Consider the following 24890-nt stretch of genomic DNA (forward strand, 5'->3'; position numbering starts at 1 on the left):
GAATCCAGAATACAGTATTCACTTTGCTTTCTCTACCGTTTCATCAATTCTATATTATTTTCAAAAACAGAGATTTTCTTTTCACTTACTGAAGGTTTTTGTAAATCTTGCCCTTAGGCCGAAAGCTTAACGTGCTAAAAATACACACAAACCTCCATATGTTTTCTATCTAGGTCACACAAAGTTGGAGCACCTGGATGTGCCAACTAAGAATCTGACTCTAGTCAGTATGATGACAGTGCAAAAACACCTCAAAAATATATTATTACATGCACACCATCTTAGGTTTGAAGTTAGCCAAATATATCTTGCCCCTAATTCCTACCTCACTGACATACACTACTTGAAGAAAATGAAGTTAGATGAGAATACTCAATATTTAATTAGTAAACCTCAATTGTTTGCCAAGGCAATTTGTGATAAAGAGAAATGTAGGCTGCACACAGATGATCCATAGTTAAGTGAATAGTACAATGCTAAAACTGCTTGAGCAAAGTCAACTCCTTCTAAATAAAGAGGATACATTATTGGCCTAGACTGCAAACAAAATTCTTGCAAATTGTAGGCATAGATGTACTAAACTCATATTTGGATTTTTTTTTTTTTTTCACCAAACAAGAAGCAGCACCAATGAATTTTTTTTTTTTTTTTTTTTTTGAGACAGGGTCTTATTCTGTCACCCAGGCTAGAGTACAGTGGTGTGATCACAGTTGACAGCAGCCTCAGCCTCCTGGACTCAAGGATTCTCCTGCCTCAGCCTCCCGATTTAGCTGGGACTACAGGTGCACACTACCACGCCCAGCTAATTTTTTTGTATGTTTTGAAGAGAAAGGGTTTCACCATGTTGCTTAGGCTGGTCTTGAACTCCTGGACTCAAGTGATCCTCCCACCTTGGGCTCCCAAAGTGCTGGGATTACAGGTGTGAGCCACCATACCCAGCCAAATTTCTTAAGTACCATAAATTTACTTCTAAGATCTTACAAGTACTATAACTAGATCTTTATCTATTATTATTTACTCCTGTGTATGTACTTGCGCTGACTCTGACTCCAAAAAGTAGAGAGGCACAAACACAATATTAAAAAGGTTGTTTTTTTCCCCACATTGGCGACACAGGAACAATATGAGCTATAGCAGCTTACCACTAAGACACTGCTAAATGTTTTGAATTCAGTATAAAATTACAGATTATTCCATCACAGTATCAATACTATTGTTAAAAGAACAAACCACATTCTACTGACATAATAAACATTAATATGAATTGATTATTGCTAAGCAGTCTCAAACTTTCAAAAATGATTGTCTTGGTAAAATTTATGCAGTACAAATGAGTTCTAAAATCTCTTTTACTCTTATTTAATTTTATATTCTTTTCTTGAAAGAGAACATGCATAATTATTTTTCCTGAAGGTTGCAAAGAAATTAATAGACATTTTACCTACAGAAGGGGCGGTTTATAGGAGCTAGGCAGATGAAAGATAAAGATAATTTTTTCATTCTACCTTTTCATACATTTTTGGGTTTTCAACCATGTAAAGGTACGATTTTTTAAAAAATTAAATAATAAGCTGGGCATGTTGGCTCAGGCCTGTAATCCCAGCACTTTGGGAGGCTGAGGCAGTTCAAGACCAGCCTAGACAACACAGTGAGACCTTGTCTCTACAAAAAATAAAATTAGCCAGGTATGGTGGCATGCACCTGTGTTCCTTGCTACTCAGAAGGCTGAGGTAGGAGGAGCACTTGAGCCCAGGAGTTTGAGGCTGAAGTGAGCTATGATCATGCCTCTGCACTCAAGCCTGGGCAACAGAGTGAGACCCTGTCTCTAAAAATAAAATGAAATAGAATAAAACATTAATAAAAATGTAAAGGTATAAAGTTAATCTTTGCATAACTTTCAAAGGGATATTGTTGAGACTCATTTCTTTGCAGCCTTTAAAAACAAGAAAAATTATTTCCAATTAGTAATCAAATCTTATTTACATTGGAAATATTTTTCTTCCCTAGACCCTCTTCTCCATTCCTTGTGTAACTTCCCAGACAACAGAATCATTTTCCACATTCTTAACAACGATTAAACATAATTTAGTCCATCCTCCAACTGCCATGAGAATGATCTTATTTTGTTAGTCTCCTACTGAAATGTCTCATTTAGTTCCCTTTTGGTCACTTCAACAAGAAGTACACATTCCCATGTAAGATACACAAGGTCCTTCAGAATCTGGCTCCAAGCAAGCTTCGTAGCCTCATCTCATTTATTAGACAAGCTTTCTCTGACCTCTGATGACTCCCTGACATCGCACATGCTGATCTCCCTGCTTTGAATACCTCTGCCCACGTAGTCTTTCCGAAGAACCAGTCTTAAGGCCACTTCCTCTAATAATCCTTTTTGAATCTAATCAGATTTTAACAATATTCCTATCAATAACAATAGCAATTAACCTCTACTGAGTACTTATGGAGCAGGCACTGTGCTGTGAATGCTTTCTCTCATTTAAAAACCTTACTCCGTAAGGTAGGCACTATTATTCCATTTTAAAGAGACAAAGAAATTGAAGCCTAGACACGTAATGTAAGCCAGTTAGTGGCAATATGTAAGGTCAGAACTTGAAACTATGCTCCGGAGTCTATTTTATTGATATATAGTTAAGTAAGTTCTTCCTAAGGATGAAAGGAAGATTGTGGTGGTCTCTGAAAGTTCTATAATTTTTTCCTCAAAAGTAAAAATCTTGAAGATCTAAAGCACTTTCTATAACAAATAAACGAAAAAAAGATTAATTAGAAATTATTCTCATCCATCAAGACAAGTCTCCCAGATAGTGCTGCTACACGTATGGTTTCTTCCAGCAGGGAAGTAGGGGGGGTTCAGGTTTTTAAAAATAATCATATCATTATAACATTTAAAGTTTATAAGCAAAGCCTAATGAAAAAGTATCAGTTGGTATATATGAAATATTTAATTACCCAAATGAAAATGAATTTACTTCTTTTTTTTTTTTTGAGACGGAGTCTCACTCTGTCGCTAGGCTGGAGTGCAATGGCGTGATCTCGGCTCACTGCAATCTCTGCCTCCCAGGTTCAAGCAATTCTCCTGCCTCAGCCTCCCAAGTAGCTGGTACTACAGGCGCGTGCTGCCATGCCCAGTTAATTTTTGTATTTTTAGTAGAGACGGGGTTTCACCATGTTGGCCAGGATGGTCTCTTGACCTCATGATCCAGCTGCCTCGGCCTCCCAAAGTGCTGGGATTACAGGCGTGAGCCACTGCGCCCGGCCATAAATTTACTTCTTATATTAACTATATTTAACTAACTAATGGAAAGCAAATTTTGTTTCTTATACTAGCCAGCTCAAGCTTTAACTTAAATATAGGTCACTGCAACTACGAGAAAAGGTCAACACTATTCTACGAGAAGCAAATCAACAGTAAGTTTACTCAAATTTCACACCGAAAAGTAAGAAGAAAAAGAAGCTAATGTGTGTTTTTAGACATCGGAGATGAATGTTAAAATCGTACCTTTTAGAACTCTCTTGGCCCACTTACCACATTAAAATGTGTAACATTCTGTTTTCAAGAACAAAGCTGGCAGAGGGAGATGGTTGGTCTTGACACTAGTAATAATATTCAGGGGCTGTTTAACACAGTATATCCATTTTTGTATTTTATTATTTAAAATACATAATAAAATGATTTAGGAATAGGAGACTATTATTTAAGTAACAAATATTTCAATAACTGGCTTTCTAAAGTTCACCACCTACCTTTCAAACAGCACTAAAGTTAGGTAAATACGACAATATTTGAAGTTCTCTTCTCTGCCTCTATATTATCTGTACTTAATACTGTTTAAAGAAAATGTGACCAGGTGTGGTGGCTCACATGGTCAGGAGATCAAGACCATCCTGGCTAATACAGTGAAACCCTGTCTCTACTAAAAATACAAAAAATTAGCTGGGCGTGGTGGCACGTGCCTGTAGTCCCAGCTACCCGGGAGGCTGAGGCAGGAGAATCGCTTGAACCCAGGAGGCGGAGGTTGCAATGAGCCGAGATTGTGCCACTGCATTCCAGCCTGGGAGACAGAGTGAGACTCCACCTCAGTAAAAAAAAAAAAAAAAGAAAACCCTTCTGGTCAGCCTTGCTGGTAAGTTCTTCAGTCTTTGAACCCTGAGGCAACTGCTCATTTCTAACATATTTCACTTTACAGAAAAGGTTACTCACAAATCAAGCTGCTATTGCTTTGTAACAACACAGTAGTATTTGATTTCAGCCTTTACTCTCTATTTTCATTTAATAGAACACCCTGTAGATTACATTGTTTTTCACTCAAAATGAAGCCATCCCAATCATCTCTTCTGCATTACAACTCCATCCTCTACATGATTCTTAAGTTATTCTCCTTCATATTAAGACCAAACGCACAGATGCTGAGCTTATAACACTGCCATCAGCTAGCTCCCTGGTACCTACCCAATGTTATTTCCTGTCCCAAACGCCCTACTTTGTTCAGGCAAACATCTCAACAATATGGTTCTTTATTCTACTTCTGGGCCTTTTTTCAAAACAAGCAACAAGTTTTAAGGGTAACAAATAACATCCATTGGGAGGCTGAGGCAGGAGGATCATTTGCGGTCAGGAGTTCGAGACCAGCCTGGCCAACATGGTGAAACCCCATCTCTACTAAAAATACTAAAATTAGCCAGAAATTGCTTGAATCTGGAAGGCAGAGGTTGCAGTGAGTTGAGATCATGCCACTGCACTTAGCCTGGGCAACAGAGCAAGATTCTGTATTAAAATAAAAAAATTAAAAAATTTTTTAAAATAAATACTATCCAGCCTAGAGTTGATTAGCTTTTCTCTCTGAATTGACTAGTTAACAACTCTCTACTGATGCAGTAACAATTTCACATTAAAAGTTTTGTTTCTATAAGCTTCTTTTGGGAGTAAAATCAAAATTATGACAGTGTAATTCATGAAGGTAATACATTATAGGAGAAACTCAAATGTGTGCATTCAGGGTTTAAAAAAGGATGTGGTATTATCATTTCCTTAGGCATATAAGTTAAATAAATCAGTTATCTTCAAACCTTTTCTGGTCCTTTTCTACTCACAGCTAGTCCCATTGATTCTTCCTCATAATAGCTATGAAAGAAAATAGACACATTGTGCTTGTGTTTGTCTGAATTCAGGCCCTCAAAGCCTACAATTTATAGCAGCTTCCTAAATGTTTATGGTCTCCCTAGCTCCTCCCTGTAGAGTACTGCCAAACTGACTCTCAAAGGTAGCAGCATCTGAATCATGTCAATTCTCTACTTAAAAGCTTTTAATGGCTTCCAATTTTCTCATTTAAAAAGTTTAAATTGCTGGATTTATCTTCCTCTATTCTCTCATATTAAATACCAACTCATGTAAAGAAACTTCTTCACTGCCTCTAAATGTGCTCTCCTGCCTATGTATTTTATGTTTAAACTATTTCTCTACTTAGAATAATCTTGACCATTTTATCCACATAACCAAATTCTGCTGTAATAAAATTTTCCTATAACCCAACCACCTGGGGGTCCTAGATGAAATCACGTTCAGAGTTGTTCCTACTCCACTAAATGAATAACACCCACCTACCAAGTGGCCAGGCTCACCCCTCCCTTTTTGGTGACTTTCTAGAAGTCTCCCAACCAATAGGAGTGGGAAGTGTCTAGAGTATGAGAGCTAATACTTGCTGTTTGCTATCTCTCTGTCCAGTTGTTACCTTTAATCTACACTGACACCATCTGCTTCTGGATCTCAGGTGCTTTAAGGCCTACGCTTACAGTCCAGTTGGGCTGGTGCCACCAGCATAATGGAGAGTGCTCCTGTTCTCAGCCCTTGATCCTGTTGTCAGCCCTCATTCATTTGACATGTTTTTTGAGCACCCACTTGAGGCACTACTGTAAGCACTAGGGATACGACAGTGAAAAAAGAGCCAAAGTCCTTCCCTTCAAGGAAATTATATTCTAGAGGAGGAGAGAGAATAAATCAAGATAAATAAAATATACAGCATATTGGATACTGATAAGTTCAAGAAAAATAAAGCAGGAAAGTGGGGGGAGGGGGGAATGGGGAAATGGTTGCAATTTTAGGAAGGCTAAAGAAAGCCTCATGGAGAAAGTTTAAGTGAAGACCTAAAAGATGAGGATTGAACCAGTTACTTGAGGGAAAATGTTCTAGGCAAAGAAACTACAAATGCGACAGTCCTGAGCTGGAAGCATGACTCGCAGGTTCCAGAAACAACTGAAGCAAAATGAGCAAAGGGAAAAAGATTAATGAAATCAGAGGTAATAGGGGCATCAGATCTACAGAGGTCAGCAAACTACAGCCCATGGCCTTCCTGTTTTTGTAAATAAAGTATTATTGTCTATGGCTACATTCACACTACAACAACAGAGCTGAATAGCTGTAAGAGAAACTATACGGCCCTAAAAACCCTAACATATTTACCATCTGACTCTATACAGAAAAAAATATACTGACCCCGATAGAGAGTTCATAGTCTGCTTATAAAGGCTTTGATTTTACTCTGAATGAGATGGGAACTAATTAAACACGAGTTATATGATCTGACTCACATTTTTACAGAATCACTGAGCTGAAAATACACTGAAGAGGGTACGAAGTAAGCAGGGAGAGTCCATTAGGATACTATTACAAAAATCCAGGTGATAGATAATGGTGGCTTGGACCACAGTGGTAGTCACAGACATGGTGAAAAGTCATTAGATTCTAGATATATTTTAAAGGTAGACCTACGGAATTTACTCTGGAATCAGAGTATGACAGAATCAGTAGCGAAGAATAATCCTAAGGCTTCTGGTTTGCTAACTGGAAAAACAGGAGTATGACTGTCTGGCAGCATGAAGATTAGTGCTCATGAGTTTACAGAGGCACTATTCAGCATGGGTGTGTGTTTTCTTCCCCTACATACTGGCTCAGATACCAAAATGATGACTAGATAGATTTAATCAGGATTTGGTTAGTCAAACAAGTATAATTAAGTGAGAAAGGACCAAGAGAACTGACAGAGTGCCCAAGAGAAGGATGATAATGATGGATCACAAAATTTAAGCAGGGTAAGTAGAGAAGCAAGGACACCAGGGGACAAGAAACAGCTAAAAAGCAGTAGGAACAATGGATCACAGGTCCAACAGAGTCTAAGGATTGTTGAAGACAGTAAGATGGAGAGGCATCAGGTAGTGATTAGAGAAGGAACACATTAACAGTGAAGTTATGGAGTGAGTGTGGTTTTGGGCAATGACAAGGTCTACAGTATATTTATGCTATGTTTATACACTTTCACATCTTATCTCCTCATTTACATCGTAACCTCCTTCAGAGTGCAAGCCATCAGTTAACCCTTCCAAAGCACCTACTCAATACTCTGAGTATAGTTGGTGGGAGGAAGCTACAGCAAGGAAGGATGAATGATGCATTAAAAATTAAGATATGTGAACTGTAGTTCATCCTCTACTATATTCAATGTTTAAGTCATTGGGCAACCACTAAAACTCTTGGGGTCACATAAAGATAAAAGGGGAGGTGGACAGGATTAGAAACACTATTTGCTAAAAGATTTGAGGCAGGACAAAAAAATTTCCAGTGGTCTTTTCAGATGTAAAGATCTAAGGATCCTTCTACGTCCTCTTTTTTTTTTTTTTTTTTTTTTTTCAGAGACACATTTTGAGCTGCTTTCTCACAGTGAATCGAACTGTTTACCAATCAGTGAACTCTGTAATCAAGTGTTTAGAACATGCTTTTTAGCTATGGTTTTGACCATTGCGACTTACGGCAGAGTTTATATACAAAGGTTGAAAAGCTAAGTTTGGGCATGTTTCTTCAGAGATGCATTGTGAGCTTATTTATTACAGTGAACTTAATGTTTACCAGTAAACCCTATAATCTAGTTTTTTCATCTAGAGCATGATTTTTAACTATTTTAATTTTACCATTGTGACACTGTGAAGAGTTTACATATACAGGTTGAAAAGCTAAATCTGAGAATGTTTCTTCAGAGATACGTTGTGAGAGATGCTTTATTACAGTGAAGTATTTACCAGTGAACTCTGCAATTGAGTGTTTAAAACATGTTTGATTTTAAATTTATAACTGACACACAATAATTACACATTTATGAGGCACAATGTGATGTTTTAATGCATGTATACATAGTACAATGATCGAATCGGGGCAATTACCCTATCATTTCAAACATTTCTCATTTCTTTGTGATGACAACATTCAAAAGCTCTTCTAGATATCTTGAAATACACAATACATTGTTATTTGCTATAGTGTCCCTACGGTGTGACAGAATATAAGAACTTATTCTTCCTGGGCCAGGCACGGTGGCTCATGCCTGTAATCCCAGCACTTTGGGAGGCCGAGGTGGGCAGATCACAAGGTCAGGAGATCGAGACCATCCTGGCTAATACGGTGAAACACTGTCTCTACTAAAAATACAAAAAATTAGCCGGGCGTGGTGGTGGGTGCCTGTAGTCCCAGCTATTCGGGAGGCTGAGGCAGGAGAATGGTGTGAACTCAGGAGGCGGAGCTTGCAGTGAGCCGAGATCACACCACTGCACTCCAGTCTGGGCGACAGAGTGAGATTCCATCTCAAAAAAAAAAAAAACTTATTCTTCCTAACCATAACTTTATCCCCACGGACAACCCCTCCAGCTTTCCTCCTCCTCCCTCCCCTCCCCAGCTTCTGGTAACAACTATTCTGCTCTCTATTTCTAAGAAATCAACTTTCTTAGATTCCACATATAAGGAGATCATGTGGTATTTGTCTCTCTGTGCCTAGTTCATTTCACTTAACATAATGTCCTCCAAGATCATCCATATTGCTGCAAATGACAGGATTTCAGTCTGTTTTATGGCTAAATGGCATTCTGTTGTATATACAATGTGTACACATGATATTTTCTTTATCCATTCATCATTTGATGGGCATTTAGGTTGAAAATCAGTATGTCAAAAAGATCTGCATAACCATGTTTATTGCAGAACTTTCTACCTTTTATTATTTTATGATTTCATATATGAACTCAGTAGAACTTCTAAGTAAGAGAAATGTGAAATTCCAATTTTTTAAGAAAGAAATGAAGTGCCCAAGATATACATATGTAAACATCCTTAAAAATCAAAGAGTTTTAGAGTTAAAAAGGGCCTTAGAGATCATGTCATTGACTTTCATTGGCCTAATCTCAAAAAGCTACATTTGTGCAGGATTCTCTGGGTATTATTGTTTGGAAGAGAAATCTACAGTGTTAGAATAGAGAAATGTGTGTTAGGGTTAACAATAAGTATATAAAATGTATTTGGTTAGAGGATCAGTAAAGGAACAATTATGTTGTTCTACTTGACTGTTAATAGCAACAAAATACATTAAATTAACAGCTCTTAAAGACTGTCCATCAAGTGTTTCCCCTCAACTGCCCCATCCATGCAGTCTTTATATGATTCTTTATTAGTTCTAAAGAAGATGTATCAGTGACTTAGCTTCCAGGAAGGGCAATGGACTAGAATTGTATATATGAATACAAGTGAAAATATACTCCCTAAATACATGAGGTCACCAAGGAATTCAAAAGAATGAATTTTATTAATAAATATTATGAATAAGGTCTGAGACAGGCCAGAGTGTTTAAAACTAGTGTTTCATACACTTACTATTTTGGCTTTAACACTACCTAATTAATTTAATATTCCATCCTGCACTATGCACTCAGTATTAAGGGGAATACAGATGAACTAGATGCAGCCCTCCCTCCTATAAAAGGCTGTCAAATACGAAAGAAAGAATGCAAATCACTGCCACTGAAGCAAAATGACATAACAGAAATACATGGAAAACACAATGGGAGCAGTTGAGGAATAATGTCCTATTGAGGGATAATGGAAGACTTCAGAGACTCCTAATAGTGCTTACAAACATAAAACTACACTAAAACTTGACTTACATGTCTTTCATCTTTTCTATATTTCACAAAATTTAGGTGAAAAGTAAAAGAATCCTTAACAAAAGAAGAACACGTAAAAACCGTTCAATAAATTTAGTCATCATTAATTTGTAAGTAGCAAAAAAAAAAAAAAGACCCCAAACCAAACCATATTGATAATCAGCCCCAAGCTAATCTTAAAATATATCTGAAAAGACGTCCGCCTTCTTTAATTAAAAAAGAAACAAAAACAAAACACACCCAAACTTTCCAGACTGGCACTGGAATAATTTGTTTCTAAGGAAGGGGCATTTGAGCCACACTCCTGAATTGGAACCTCTCTCTGATTATACTGACTCCACATTCCTGGCTGGGATTGGGGGAGGAGAGCTGACCCTTAACATTGGTCCAAATGCGGCAAAAGACTTTTCCTTGATTCCCCATAGCACGGGTGAAACAAACCTGGGACATTCAAGATGATCAAGTAAAAGGTAGAGAAGGATAAAATGACCATGGAGAATATCATGAATGCAGGGGATATATATTATAGGGCATCACTTATTTATCTTCATCTTATAAACCAAATCTTCAGCCACCACTCACTACCAAATCTCCACGGCCAGTTTTTTGGGTCTCTGTTCCTGGTTAAGGGCCTGCATCTTCCTAGATTAACTGAATTCAGAGATATTCAACCCTTCGGAGCTGACATCATTCTTACAGACCTCAAAACAAAGAAACAACAACAACAAAAACAAAAACAACACAGAAAACCAACATCTCAATAAGCCTTAATGCTCATGTGATATAGAAGTGGGAATAGGAAGGAAAACATTCTTTAATTCATGTCTCTCTTTCGTAACAGTTAAAACCTTCTTATATCAATGACATCCAATTCAGCTTTTGCAATACCAGTGGGCCTCTAATTATCAAAACAAAATTCAATCAAAACAATTCGTAAAACCACAAATAATATTTTTGGAAAAGCAAGTACGCACACAAATCAGCAATTATAATGTATATAGGAGTAGCCCTTATTTGAAATCATACATTTCACATTATGTTCTGAACTAGTGGTCTATGAAATTACGCAGTCATATGAAATAGCTAAGAATACTAAAGTGGTTTCAGATACTATCATATTGAGAAAAACTGTTAATTCTGCAAAATAACTACTTTATAAATAAAAATATTTACAGTAGGACCTCACAGGGATTCAGTTATTACAATTAAAGCTGAAAACTGTAGTGCTCATCTAAGGAATGGCTCTAGCAGTTCTCCAAATAATATCTACTTTAAATAAACTCATTGAATCCACTTGTAAATTATTTCCCTTTGGCTGTGTCATTATTCACTATGCTTTCAAGGAACATGGTGATGAAAGAAGAAAAATACCTCTTTCTAACATAACCATACTGGCAAGAACATCAACATTATCAGTATTCAAAGAATGTCTTGGCAGGTTAAACCTTCATAAAAAGAAGGAACACTATCTAATCCAAGTTATCAAAATAGCAATAGTACTTCTCGTATTATGCGCAATATGATTGTTTGTTTCTAATGCAGAAAAAAATAAAGACAACAATATCGTCAGGTTTAAATTCTAAGCAGACAAAAAAATTCTTTACAAAAAAGTACATAAAGAATGATGAAAGTAGACATGCTTAAAAGAAAAAGGCTAAGAGCAACGTAGGACTCAATGTTCAAAGAGATTTATAGTAACAGGTCATTGCTATTTTGGGAGGTTTAACAATATATTTTAACATTTTAAAGGTGCAACAGCAGTATTAAGAAATATAAAAATAAAAAAATCTACTGTGAGAAAAAAGCTTGAACATAAATAGCTTGTTCTAATTCAGTCCATGATTTCTCTGTATAATAGCTAATACTTAATTTTACAAAAAGACTTTTAATAACTTTATATTACTTTCACAGTATAATCATCTCAACATACTCTCCAGGATTTGAACTGCATCTGAAATTACTGAAGGCTATAGAGGAACTTGTGTTTGCTATATATAAGTTCTGATATAGTGTCCTCTGAAAATAATAAAATGTAGTACACTATAAATACTGCTTTCCAATTTCTTTTTTTTCCTAACAGAAAACTACTCATCATATGAACAGGTTTAATGTAACATGGAATGCAAAAGATTAGAAACATTAAAGTATTTAATTCTTCAACTTTAAAAAATAATTAAAATAAATAAAATAAAAATAGGATAATGACCAGAATAGTGCCATTATAATCACACTAAAAAGTAAAGCTTCCATCAACATTTTATGAATTTGACACATCCGGTACAATATATTTTTAAGTATTGTTTCAGTATTGTATTTCACTCAATTTTGTGATACTCCATTTTTGAAAAACCTGTTACTCAGAAGAGAGGCTTCAGATACCCATGAAAAGAAAAAAATGACGGTAGAAACACATATGCTGAGGTTTGCTAATTCACTGTTTAAAAAGTACATTAGATGTCCTACCATAATTGCTCTTAGTTGTTTTTAACAAATGAACAGTTATAATTCACAGATAAGACAAGTGGTACTTTTTATCTACATAGACCTATATAAACTTTTAGTACAACATTTAAATTGTTTTACTTTTAATCTTGTCAAATAATTTTCATTTCTTCTACTTCTTTAAAAGGCTGACCAGGTTATTTGCCTGTATTGGGATCAACAAATGTTGGACTACACTATGTTTAGTTATAATAACAAATTTATCCAGCCTGACTTAATATGTGGGAAATGATACACCCCTAAGTGTACTGAGATGTTCCTTTGAAACAAAAGATTTAATTTTATGCCTGTGATAAGAAACAGCCTTATTCAATATATACTTTTTTTTAAATGAGCAACACAGATAGCAGACATATAACTCCTTATTACCCATACTCTTGACTACCAAGAAATGAAGCCAAACTTTTGGAAAAATACAATGCAAGAAAAGATTCAAATTTAAAATATATTCCTTTGGTTAAAAATCATCCCGTTAATCGAACAATGAGAACACTTGGACACAGGGTGGGGAACATCACACACCGGGGCCTGTTGGGGAGGTGAGGGGAAGGGGGAGGGATAGCATTAGGAGATATTCCTAATGTAAATGACAAGTTAATGGGTGCAGCACACCAACATGGCACATGTATATGTATGTAACAAACCTGCACATTGTGCACATGCACCCTGGAACTTAAAGTATAATAATAAAAATAAATTAAAAAAATAAAAATAAAATATAAGCAGAAAGCAAAACAAAACAAAAAAAAACCCCAAATCTGTGAGTTTTTTCAGTCAAATTTTAGGAGTAACGGGGTATTTGTTTTTAAAGATCCAAAGTTTTAAAGGTGACTGCCTAGTTTTAGAGATCAAGACATGAATTATGTAAAATAAAATAAAAAAGGAAAAAAAGACATGAAAAAAATCCCCTTTATAATATTCATTTGTAATCTAAATTCACAGCATTTCCCACCAGCCCAAAGTAATCTTGTAAATGTCATTATACTTGTAGTATTACAATGTTTTTTCAGTCCAGTATTTATGGAGGTCACTCTGCTGCAGCAACAAAATATTTTAACTCTAGGGAGAGTGGAGCCTTGTAGCATTAGCTCCTTTGACAATTTTCTTATAAGATTTTTACCTTAGAAACAGACACATGTAGTTTTCTTCAGATACAGTATATCCAAATTTTTTATAGAAACCAACATTTTGTGGTAGACATTCAAGGGTAATCTTGTAACAGTTCAGTTTCTTGCTTAGCAACGTAAGGGTTGATAATAACAATTAGCCAAGCTGCTTTCCTCTGCATTCATCACTAAGGACAACATCGTCTACTCTTCCTCTCTTAGCACAGGAATGGATGAATTTGTATTCTATTAACAGAGTTGCTATAGCAACAATCTGTCCTAGAGTCACATCTTCTACAACTGTAACATAATCCCCAGATTTTTTCATATGCTCAAAAGATTTCATAAACTGTTCAGGGCTGACAGCTCCAGTCTCAGTCAGCTGACCCAACACCTTAAAAAAAACCCTCTATTTAAGTCAGCAGTACAAAGAGGCCTCAAAACCAAGCCTTCTCCAGGATGTGTTGGGGAAATGGCTGGAGAAAATGTAGCTGTATTCTGACTCCAGTCCACTTCTTCGAGTAGACTTGGGTCAAACATAAGAGTTTCATCAGGTTTCATCTTTCTAGTAAGGTCGGTAGAGGCCCCGCAGTCGGTGCTCCTACCCAGGCGCATTGGACTCTCCCCGACCAGGGTGCACAGCAAGGGATCCGGAGCCGACTTCAGCGCCAGCCCCACCTCCTCCTCCACTGCCCGCGCCACAGCAGGCAACCGCGGCCCACATGTACCGCGCCAACGCCTCCACCCTGCCTCTGCCCTCTCACGCAGGACCACGCGCAGGCAGGCGGAGGTGGAAGCAGAGGCGCCACCCGCCCCACCCGGAGAGCGAGTGGCGGGGCCCCTGCTTTCCAATTTCTAAAGAAAATACCTACATTGATAATCTTACATTGGTTGGGAAAATGATATAAACCTCTCAAAAAAAACTTAGAAGATACATATTTGACTTGAAATAAGAACTCTCATGTCATTTCAAATATTTCTAATATATTCATTTTTATCACGTGAAATAATCTTGTTTTTAACCTTTTATTTATTTATTTATTTATTTATTTATTTATTTATTTATTTATTTATTATTTATTTATTTATTTATTTATTTATTTATTTATTTATTTATTTATGTTTTAGAGACAGAGTCTCACTCTGTCGCCCAGGCTGGAGTGCAGTGGTGTGATCTTGGCTCACTGCAACCTCTGCCTCCTAGGTTCAAGCGATTCTCCTGTCAGCCTCACGAGTAGCTGGGATTACAGGCATCTGCCACCACACCCATCTAATTTCTGTACTTTTAGTAGAGATGGGGTTTCACCATGTTGGCCAGGCTGGTCTCCAACTCCTGACCTCAAGTGATCCACCCGCCTCGGCCTCCCAAGGTGCTGCTGGGATTACAGGTGTGAGCCACCGGACCCAGCCTTCACTTATTATATTTTCTAACTCAAAAGATTTCTCTTCTACTCATTTTTCTTTTCTTTTCTTTTCTTTTTTTTTTGAGACGGAGTCTCCTTCTGTAGCCCAGGCTGGAGTGCAGTGGCGCGATCTCGGCTCACTGCAACCTCCCTGCTTCCCAGGTTTAAGTGATTCTCCTGCCTCAGCCTCCTGAGTAGCTGGGACTACAGGCTCATGCCACCATGCCTCACTCATTTTTGTATTTTTAGTAGAGACGGGGTTTCACCGTGTTAGCCAGGATAGTCTTGATCTCCTGACCTTGTGATCCACTTACCTCGGCCTCCCAAAGTGCTAGGATTACAGGTGTGAGCCACTGCGCCCAGCCCACGTTTCTTTCACAAATATATAATTCCTATTTCTCTTTATATTTTACCTTATTCATCTGTTTTTCCTTCCTAATTATTATGTTCCTTCCGATGTTGGTCTTTCATTAATTTAGAGACAAACTTTTTTTTTTTTTTTGAGACAGAGTCTCGCTCTGTCACCCAGGCTGGAGTGCAGTGGCGCAATCTCAGCTCACTGCAAGCTCCGCCCCCTGGGTTCATGCCATTCTCCTGCCTCAGCCTCTCCGAGTAGCTGGGACTACAGGCGCCCGCCCACCACGCCCGGCTAATTTTTTGTATTTTTAGTAGAGACGGGGTTTCACCGTGGTCTCGATCTCCTGACCTCGTGATCCGCCCACCTCGGCCTCCCAAAGTGCTGGGATTACAAGCGTGAGCCACCGCGCCTGGCCGACAAACTTTTTATTACTAAATATCCTCTGGATCCAGAGGTCATAGGGTTATTTTTATTAGTAGGATAAGCCTCCCTCCATCAACATCCTAAGGAATCATAGCATGGTGGCACTGGAAAGGATCTCAAGGTATCATTTGGTTGAGCTCTATGCCAACAAGAATAGGTTGCTATTCTTATTTTCTTCATTTTAAATGATCAAAGATTTTGATCAAAAACATTCTACCATGGCTTTAATAAAGAATCTTCCTGAAGATGGCCGAATAGGAACAGCTCCAGTCTCCAGCTCCCAGCCCCAGCGACACAGAAGACGGATGATTTCTGCATTTCTGCTTGAGGTACCGGTTTCATCTCACTAGGGAGTGCCTAACAGTGGGTGCAGGACAGTCGGTGAAGCGCACTGTGCGTGAGCCGAAGCAGGGCGAGGCATTACCTCACTCGGGAAGCGCAAGGGGTCAGGGAGTTCCCTTTCCTAGTCAAAGAAAGGGGAAACAGACGGCACCTGGAATATCGGGTCAGTCCCACCCCAATACTGCGCTTTTCCAACGGGCCTGGAAAACGGCACACTAGGAGATTGTGTCCCGCACCTGGCTCGGAGGGTCCTGTGCCCACGGAGTCTCGCTGATTGCTAGCACAGCAGTCTGAGATCAAGCTGCAAGGCGGCAGCGAGGCTGGGGGAGGGGCGCCCGCCATTGCCCAGGCTTGCTTAGGTAAACAAAGCAGCCAGGAAGCTCGAACTGGGTGGAGCCCACCACAGCTCAAGGAGGCCTGCCTGCCTCTATAGGCTCCACCTCTGGGGGCAGGGCACAGACAAACGAAAACTCAGCAAGAACCTCCACAGACTTAAAGGTCCCTGTCTGACTGACAGCTTTGAAGAGAGTAGTGGTTCTCCCAGCACGCAGCTGGAGATCTGAGAACGGACAGACTGCCTCCTAAAGTGGGTCCCTCACCCCTGAGCAGCCTAACTGGGAGGCACCCTCCCAGTAGGGACAGACTGACACCTCATTCAACCGGGTACTCCTCTGAGACAAAACTTTCAGACGAACTATCAGACAGCTGAATTTGTGGTCTCACGAAAATCCGCTGTTCTGCAGCCACCGCTGCTGACACCCAGCCAAACAGGGTCTGGAGTGGACCTCTAGTAAACTCCAACAGACCTGCAGCTGAGGGTCCTGTTTGGTAGAAGGAAAACTAACAAACAGGACATCCACACCAAAAACCCATTTGTACATCTCCATCATCGAAGACCAAAAGTAGATAAAACCACAAAGATGGGGAAAAAACAGAACAAAAAAACTGGAAACTCTAAAAAACAGAGCACCTCTCCTCCTCCAAAGGAACGCAGTTCCTCACCAGCAACGGAACAAAGCTGGATGGAGGATGACTTTGATGAGTTGAGAGAAGAAGCCTTCAGACGATCAAACTACTCTGAGCTACGAGAGGAAATTCAAAACAATAGCAAAGAAGTTAAAAACTTTGAAAAAATATTAGAAGAATGGATAACTAGAATAACCAATGGAGAGAAGGGCTTAAAGGAGCTGATGGAGCTGAAAGCCAAGTTTCGAGAACTACGCGAAGATTGCAGAAGCCTCAGTAGCAGATGCGATCAACTGGAAGAAAGGGTATCGCTGATGGAAGATGAAATGAATGAAATGAAGAGAGAAGGGAAGTTTAGAGAAAAAAGAATAAAAAGAAATGAACAAAGCCTCCGAGAAATTTGGGACTATGTGAAAAGACCAAACCTACGTCTGATTGGTGTACCTGAAAATGATGGGGAGAATGGAACCAAGTTGGAAAACACTCTGCAAGATATTATCCAGGAGAACTTCCCCAATCTAGCAAGGCAGGCCAGCATTCAGATTCAGGAAATACAGAGAACGCCACAAAGATACTCCTCGAGAAGGGCAACTCCAAGACACATAATTGTCAGATTCACCAAAGTTGAAATGAAGGAAAAAATGTTAAGGGCAGCCAGAGAGAAAGGTCGGGTTACCCACAAAGGGAAGCCCATCAGACTAACAGCTGATCTCTCAGCAGAAACTCTACAAGCCAGAAGAGAGTGGGGGCCGATATTCAACATTCTTAAAGAAAAGAATTTTCAACCCAGAATTTGCTATCCCGCCAAACTAAGCTTCATAAGTGAAGGAGAAATAAAATACTTTACAGACAAGCAAACGCTGAGTGATTTTGTCACCACCAGGCCTGCCCTAAAAGAGCTCCTGAAGGAAGCACTAAACATGGAAAGGAACAACCGGTACCAGCCACTGCAAAAACATGCCAAATTGTAAAGACCATCGAGGCTAGGAAGAAACAATAGCAACTAACGAGCAAAATACCAACTAACATCATAATGACAGGATCAGATTCACACATAACAATATTAACGTTAAATGTAAATGGGCTAAATGCTCCAATCAAAAGACACAGACTGGCAAACTGGATAAGGAGTCAGGACCCATCAGTGTGCTGTATTCAGGAAACCCATCTCACGTGCAGAGACACACATAGACTCAAAATAAAGGGATGGAGGAAGATCTATCAAGCAACTGGAAAACAAAAAAAGGCAGGGGTTGCAATCCTAGTCTCTGACAAAATAGACTTTAAACCAACAAAGATCAAAAGAGACAAAGAAGGCCATTACATAATGGTAAAGGGATCAATTCAACAAGAAGAGCTAACTATCCTAAATATATATGCACCCAACACAGGAGCACCCAGATTCATAAAGCAAGTCCTCAGTGACCTACAAAGGGACTTAAACTCCCACACAATAATAATGGGAGATTTTAACACCCCACTGTCAACATTAGACAGATCAACGAGACAGAAAGTTAACAAGGATATCCAGGAATTGAACTCAGCTCTACATAAAGTGGACCTAATAGACATCTACAGAACTCTCCACCCCAAGTCAACAGAATATACATTTTTTTCAGCACCACACCACACCTATTCCAAAATTGACCACATAGTTGGAAGTAAAGCTCTCCTCAGCAAATGTAAAAGAACAGAAATTATAACAAACTGTCTCTCCGACCACAGTGCAATCAAACTAGAACTCAGGATTAAGAAATTCACTCAAAACCGCTCAACTACATGGAAACTGAACAACCTGCTCCTGAATGACTATTGGGTACATAATGAAATGAAGGCAGAAATAAAGATGTTCTTTGAAACCAACGAGAACAAAGATACAACATACCAGAATCTCTGGGACACATTCAAAGCAGTGTGTAGAGGGAAATTTATAGCACTAAATGCCCACAAGAGAAAGCAGGAAAGATCCAAAATTGACACCCTAACATCACAATTAAAAGAACTAGAAAAGCAAGAGCAAACACATTCAAAAGCTAGCAGAAGGCTAGAAATAACTAAAATCAGAGCAGAACTGAAGGAAATAGAGACACAAAAAACCCTTCAAAAAATTAATGAATCCAGGAGCTGGTTTTTTGAAAAGATCAACAAAATTGATGGACCACCAGCAAGACTAATAAAGAAGAAAAGAGAGAAGAATCAAATAGATGCAATAAAAAACGAAAAAGGGGATATCACCACCGATCCCACAGAAATACAATCTACCATCAGAGAATACTACAAACACCTCTATGCAAATAAACTAGAAAATCTAGAAGAAATGGATAAATTCCTTGACAAATACACCCTCCCAAGACTAAACCAGGAAGAAGTTGAATCTCTGAATAGACCAATAACAGGTTCTGAAATTGTGGCAATAATCAATAGCTTACCAACCAAAAAGAGTCCAGGACCTGACGGATTCACAGCTGAATTCTACCAGAGGTACAAGGAGGAACTGGTACCATTCCTTCTGAAACTATTCCAATCGATAGAAAAAGAGGGAATCCTCCCTAACACATTTTATGAAGCCAGCATCGTCCTGATACCAAAACCTGGCAGAGACATAACCAAAAAAGAGAATTTCAGACCAATATCCTTGATGAACATTGATGCAAAAATCCTCAATAAAATACTGGCAAACCGAATCCAGCAGCACATCAAAAAGCTTATCCACCATAATCAAGTGGGCTTCATCCCTGGGATGCAAGGCTGGTTCAACATACGCAAATCAATAAATGTAATCCAGCATATAAACAGAACCAAAGACAAAAACCACATGATTATCTCAATAGATGCAGAAAAGGCCTTTGACAAAATTCAACAACCCTTCATGCTAAAAACTCTCAATAAATTAGGTATTGATGGGACGTATCTCAAGATAATAAGAGCTATCTATGACAAACCCACAGCCAATATCATACTGAATGGGCAAAAACTGGAAGCATTCCCTCTGAAAACTGGCACAAGACAGGGATGCCCTCTCTCACCGCTCCTATTCAACATAGTGCTGGAAGTTCTGGCCAGAGCAATCAGGCAGGAGAAGGAAATAAAGGGTATTCAACTAGGAAAAGAGGAAGTCAAATTGTCCCTGTTTGCAGATGACATGATTGTATATCTAGAAAACCCCATTGTCTCAGCCCAAAATCTCCTTAAGCTGATTAGCAACTTCAGCAAAGTCTCAGGATACAAAATTAATGTACAAAAATCACAAGCATTCTTGTACACCAATCACAGACAAACAGAGAGCCAAATCATGAGTGAACTCCCATTCACAATTGCTTCAAAGAGAATAAAATACCTAGGAATCCAACTTACAAGGGATGTGAAGGACCTCTTCAAGGAGAACTACAAACCACTGCTCAATGAAATAAAAGAGGATACAAACAAATGGAAGAACATTCCATGCTCATGGGTTGGAAGAATCAATATCGTGAAAATGGCCATACTGCCCAAGGTCATTTATAGATTCAATGCCATCCCCATCAAGCTACCAATGACTTTCTTCACAGAATTGGAAAAAACTACTCTAAAGTTCATATGGAACCAAAAAAGAGCCCGCATTGCCAAGTCAATCCTAAGCCAAAAGAACAAAGCTGGAGGCATCACGCTACCTGACTTTAAACTATACTACAAGGCTACAGTAACCAAAACAGCATGGTACTGGTACCACAACAGAGACATAGATCAATGGAACAGAACAGAGCCCTCAGAAATGATGCCGCATATCTACAACTATCTGATCTTTGACAAACCTGACAAAAACAAGAAATGGGGAAAGGATTCCCTATTTAATAAATGGTGCTGGGAAAACTGGCTAGCCATATGTAGAAAGCTGAAACTGGATCCCTTCCTTACACCTTATACAAAAATTAATTCAAGATGGATTAAAGACTTATATGTTAGACCTAAAACCATTAAAATCCTACAAGAAAACCTAGGCAATACCATTCAGGACATAGGCGTGGGCAAGGACTTCATGTCTAAAACACCAAAAGCAATGGCAACAAAAGCAAAAATCGACAAATGGGATCTCATTAAACTAAAGAGCTTCTGCACAGCAAAAGAAACTATCATCAGAGTGAACAGGCAACCTACAGAATGGGAGAAAATTTTTGCAACCTACTCATCTGACAAAGGGCTAATATCCAGAATCTACAATGAACTCAAACAAATTTACAAGAAAACAACAAACAACCCCATCAAAAAGTGGGCAGAGGACATGAACAGACACTTCTCAAAAGAAGACATTTATGCAGCCAAAAAACACATGAAGAAATGCTCATCATCACTGGCCATCAGAGAAATGCAAATCAAAACCACAGTGAGATACCATCTCACACCAGTTAGAATGGCCATCATTAAAAAATCAGGAAACAACAGGTGCTGGAGAGGATGTGGAGAAATAGGAACACTTTTACACTGTTGGTGGGACTGTAAACTAGTTCAACCATTGTGGAAGTCAGTGTGGCGATTCCTCAGGGATCTCGAACTAGAAATACCATTTGACCCAGCCATCCCATTACTGGGTATATACCCAAAGGACTATAAATCATGCTGCTATAAAGACACATGCACACGTATGTTTATTGCGGCACTATTCACAATAGCAAAGAGTTGGAACCAACCCAAATGTCCAACAACGATAGACTGGATTAAGAAAATGTGGCACATATACACCATGGAATACTATGCAGCCATAAAAAATGATGAGTTCGTGTCCTTTGTAGGGACATGGATGAAACTGGAAAACATCATTCTCAGTAAACTATCGCAAGGACAAAAAACCAAACACCGCATGTTCTCACTCATAGGTGGGAATTGAACAATGAGAACTCATGGACACAGGAAGGGGAACATCACACTCCGGGGACTGTTGTGGGGTGGGGGGAGGGGGGAGGGACAGCATTAGGAGATACACCTAATGCTAAATGACGAGTTAATGGGTGCAGGAAATCAACATGGCACATGGATACATATGTAACAAACCTGCACATTGATAAAAAAAGAAAAAAAAATTCCATATGTCAATGGTCATTTAAATTTCAGTGAATATACTAAACAACAATAATGTTGAATGAAATTAGTAATACTTTAAACTTTTAATAAAACTGTGTAAATTAAAAAAAAAAAATTTAAAAAAAAAAAAAAAAGAATCTTCCTGACAATAAGAAAACTGGATCAAAAAGGGTTCTGACCTCAGCACTATTACTGTAAAATATAATTCCTTTAGTTGCTCTGAGCTTTAAGTTCCCCCATATAAACAGAGATAATGCTTTCTATCTCACAAAGTTATTGTAACTGTTCTGAAACTTGGGAAAAAACTATATAAATGTAAAGTAGTATTAAAATAGGAAAAAGGGCCAGGCATAGTAGCTCACACACCTGTAATCCCAGCACTTTGGGAGTGTGTATTGCTTGAGGAGGGTGTATTGCTTGAAAGCTCAGAAGTTTGAGACCAGCCCAGGCAACATAGGGAGACCCCCCATATCTCTATAAAAAAAAATTAAAAACGAGCCAGGCATGGTGGTACACATGTGTAGCCCCAGCTACTCAGGAGGCTGAGGTGGAAGGGATTGCTTGAGCCTGAGGCTGCAGTGAGCTGTGATCATGCCACTGCACTCCAGCCTGGGTGACAGAACGAGATCCTCTCAATTAAAAAAGGAAAGAAAAAAAAAAGGAAGAGAACATAGTAGAGTGCAAAGCACTCTGAAGGCATGTTAAGTTTCAAATCCCATCTCAATTTACTAGTTGCACAACAATGAGCAAAGTATTAAACCTATCTGAATTCCACTCAGAGAACAACTGCAAAACTGATATAATCCCTACATCACTTGGCTGTTGCTGTGAGGATTACAGAAAACTAATACACCTAGCACAGGTCCTGGCATTGTGTAGGCCCTCAATAAATGTTAATTCCCTATTCCCCATCAGGTTTCCACATTGCTGTGTAGTTTGCTTTCCTGCAGGACACCCATGTGAAATTTCATTAGATAAACAGAATAATTAGAAAATATATAAACCTTTCTTTCCTTTAAGATTCACCAAGCAACAAGATGACTACCTTCTCTTATCAGCCCTGCTTTGAAAAATGGAAAGAAACAAGCTGGAGTTTTCCTTAAACTCAAAAGCTTCTGCACAGCAAAAGAAATAATCAACAGAGTGAACAGACAGCCTGCAGAATAGGAGAAAATATTTGCAAACTATGCATCCAACAGAGATTACATCCAGAAGGTATAAGAAGCTCAAAAAACAAAAACAAAACAAATAATCCCATTAAAAAGTGGGCAAAGGACATGAATTGACATTCCTCAAAAGAAGACAAAAGGCCAGCAAGCATATGAAAAAATGCTCAACATTACTAATCACTAGAAAAATGCAAATTAAACCACAATGAGATATCATCTTGCCTTAGTCAGAATGGCTATGATTAAAAAGATGAAAAATAACAGATGTTGGTGAGGACACAGAGAAAAGGGAACATTTACTCACTACTGATGGGAATGTAAATTAGCATAACCTCTATGGAAAACAGTACCAGGATTTCTAAAAGAACTAAAAATAGAACTACCATTTGACCAAGTAATCTCCTACTGGGTATCTACCCAAAGGAAATCATTATACCAGAAGGACACCTGTACTCATATGTTTATCACAGCATTACTCACAATAGTAAAGATATCGAATCAACTTAAGTGCCATCAGCGTATAAATGGATAAAGAAAATGTGTATGTATACACAGTGGAATACTATTCAACCATAAAAAAGAATGAAATCACGTCTTTTGCTGGAAGTCATTATCTTAAGTGAAAGGATGGAACTGGAAGTCATTATCTTAAGTGAAACTCAGAAAAAGACAAATACTGCATGTTTTCACTTATAAGTGGAAGCTAAACCACATGTATGGACATAGAGTGTGGAATGATAGACAATGGAGACTCAAGAAGGTGAGAGAGGGAGGAGGGTAGATGATGACAAATTATTTAACAGGTAAAAGGTATGTTATTCTGGTGATGGATATACTAAAAGCTCTGACTTCGCCACTACACAACATATCCATGTAACAAAATTACACTTGTATCCTCCTGACACACACACTCTTCCAAAGAATAAACAGTGTAGAGGGTGAAAAATGTCACTAAATTGTGAAGTCTTTAAAGGAAAAGAACCAGTCTTAACATTTGCACATTTTCAGAATCTATCACAGCACCTGATAAAAGGAAGCACTCAAGCCATTTCTTAGATGGAAAATGTCTGCTGGGGGAATCCCTGATTTCAGAGATTAAGAAATGAAAAGTTCAATCAGATCATACAGATATTAGGCAACAAATTAAAGACACTCTTTATGTAATAAAGATAAAACTAGACAAATGTGGACTAACGTTTTGAAAAAAAGACTCTTTACATGTTGTCTTTGGGCTGCTATAGCAAAATACCATAAACTAGGTAGCTTGTAAACAATAGGAATTTATTTTTCACAATTTGGGAGGCTGAAGAAGTCCAAGATCAAGGTACCAGATGACTTGGTGTCTAGTGAGGTCCCACTTTCTGGTTCATAGATGGTGCCTCTGACTATGTAGTGGCCTCCTCACATGGCAGAAGAAGGAAGGCAGTCCTCTGATGTCTCCTTTATTTTAAGGGCATGAATTTCACTCCTCAAAGGCCCCATGCCCTAATAACATCACATGGTGATTAGGTTTTCAACAAACAAATTTTGTGAGGGCACACAAACATTTAGTCATAGCCCATATCTAATTGATTTA

At 38.5% G+C, this 24890-nt stretch overlaps 1 protein-coding gene and 1 pseudogene across 6 annotated transcripts in view; both read right to left on the reverse strand.

The window, feature by feature from the left end:
* Positions 1–24890, reverse strand: part of PMS1 (PMS1 homolog 1, mismatch repair system component) — a 101277-nt gene that overhangs the window by 42394 nt on the left and 33993 nt on the right. The gene's annotated exons all lie outside the window — the stretch shown is intronic.
* LOC116810548 (glucosamine 6-phosphate N-acetyltransferase-like) lies at positions 13609–14217 on the reverse strand (annotated as a pseudogene).

The sequence above is a fragment of the Hylobates moloch genome, unplaced genomic scaffold, assembly GCF_009828535.3.
Source record: "Hylobates moloch isolate HMO894 unplaced genomic scaffold, HMol_V3 SCAFFOLD_1, whole genome shotgun sequence".
NCBI lineage: Eukaryota > Metazoa > Chordata > Mammalia > Primates > Hylobatidae > Hylobates > Hylobates moloch.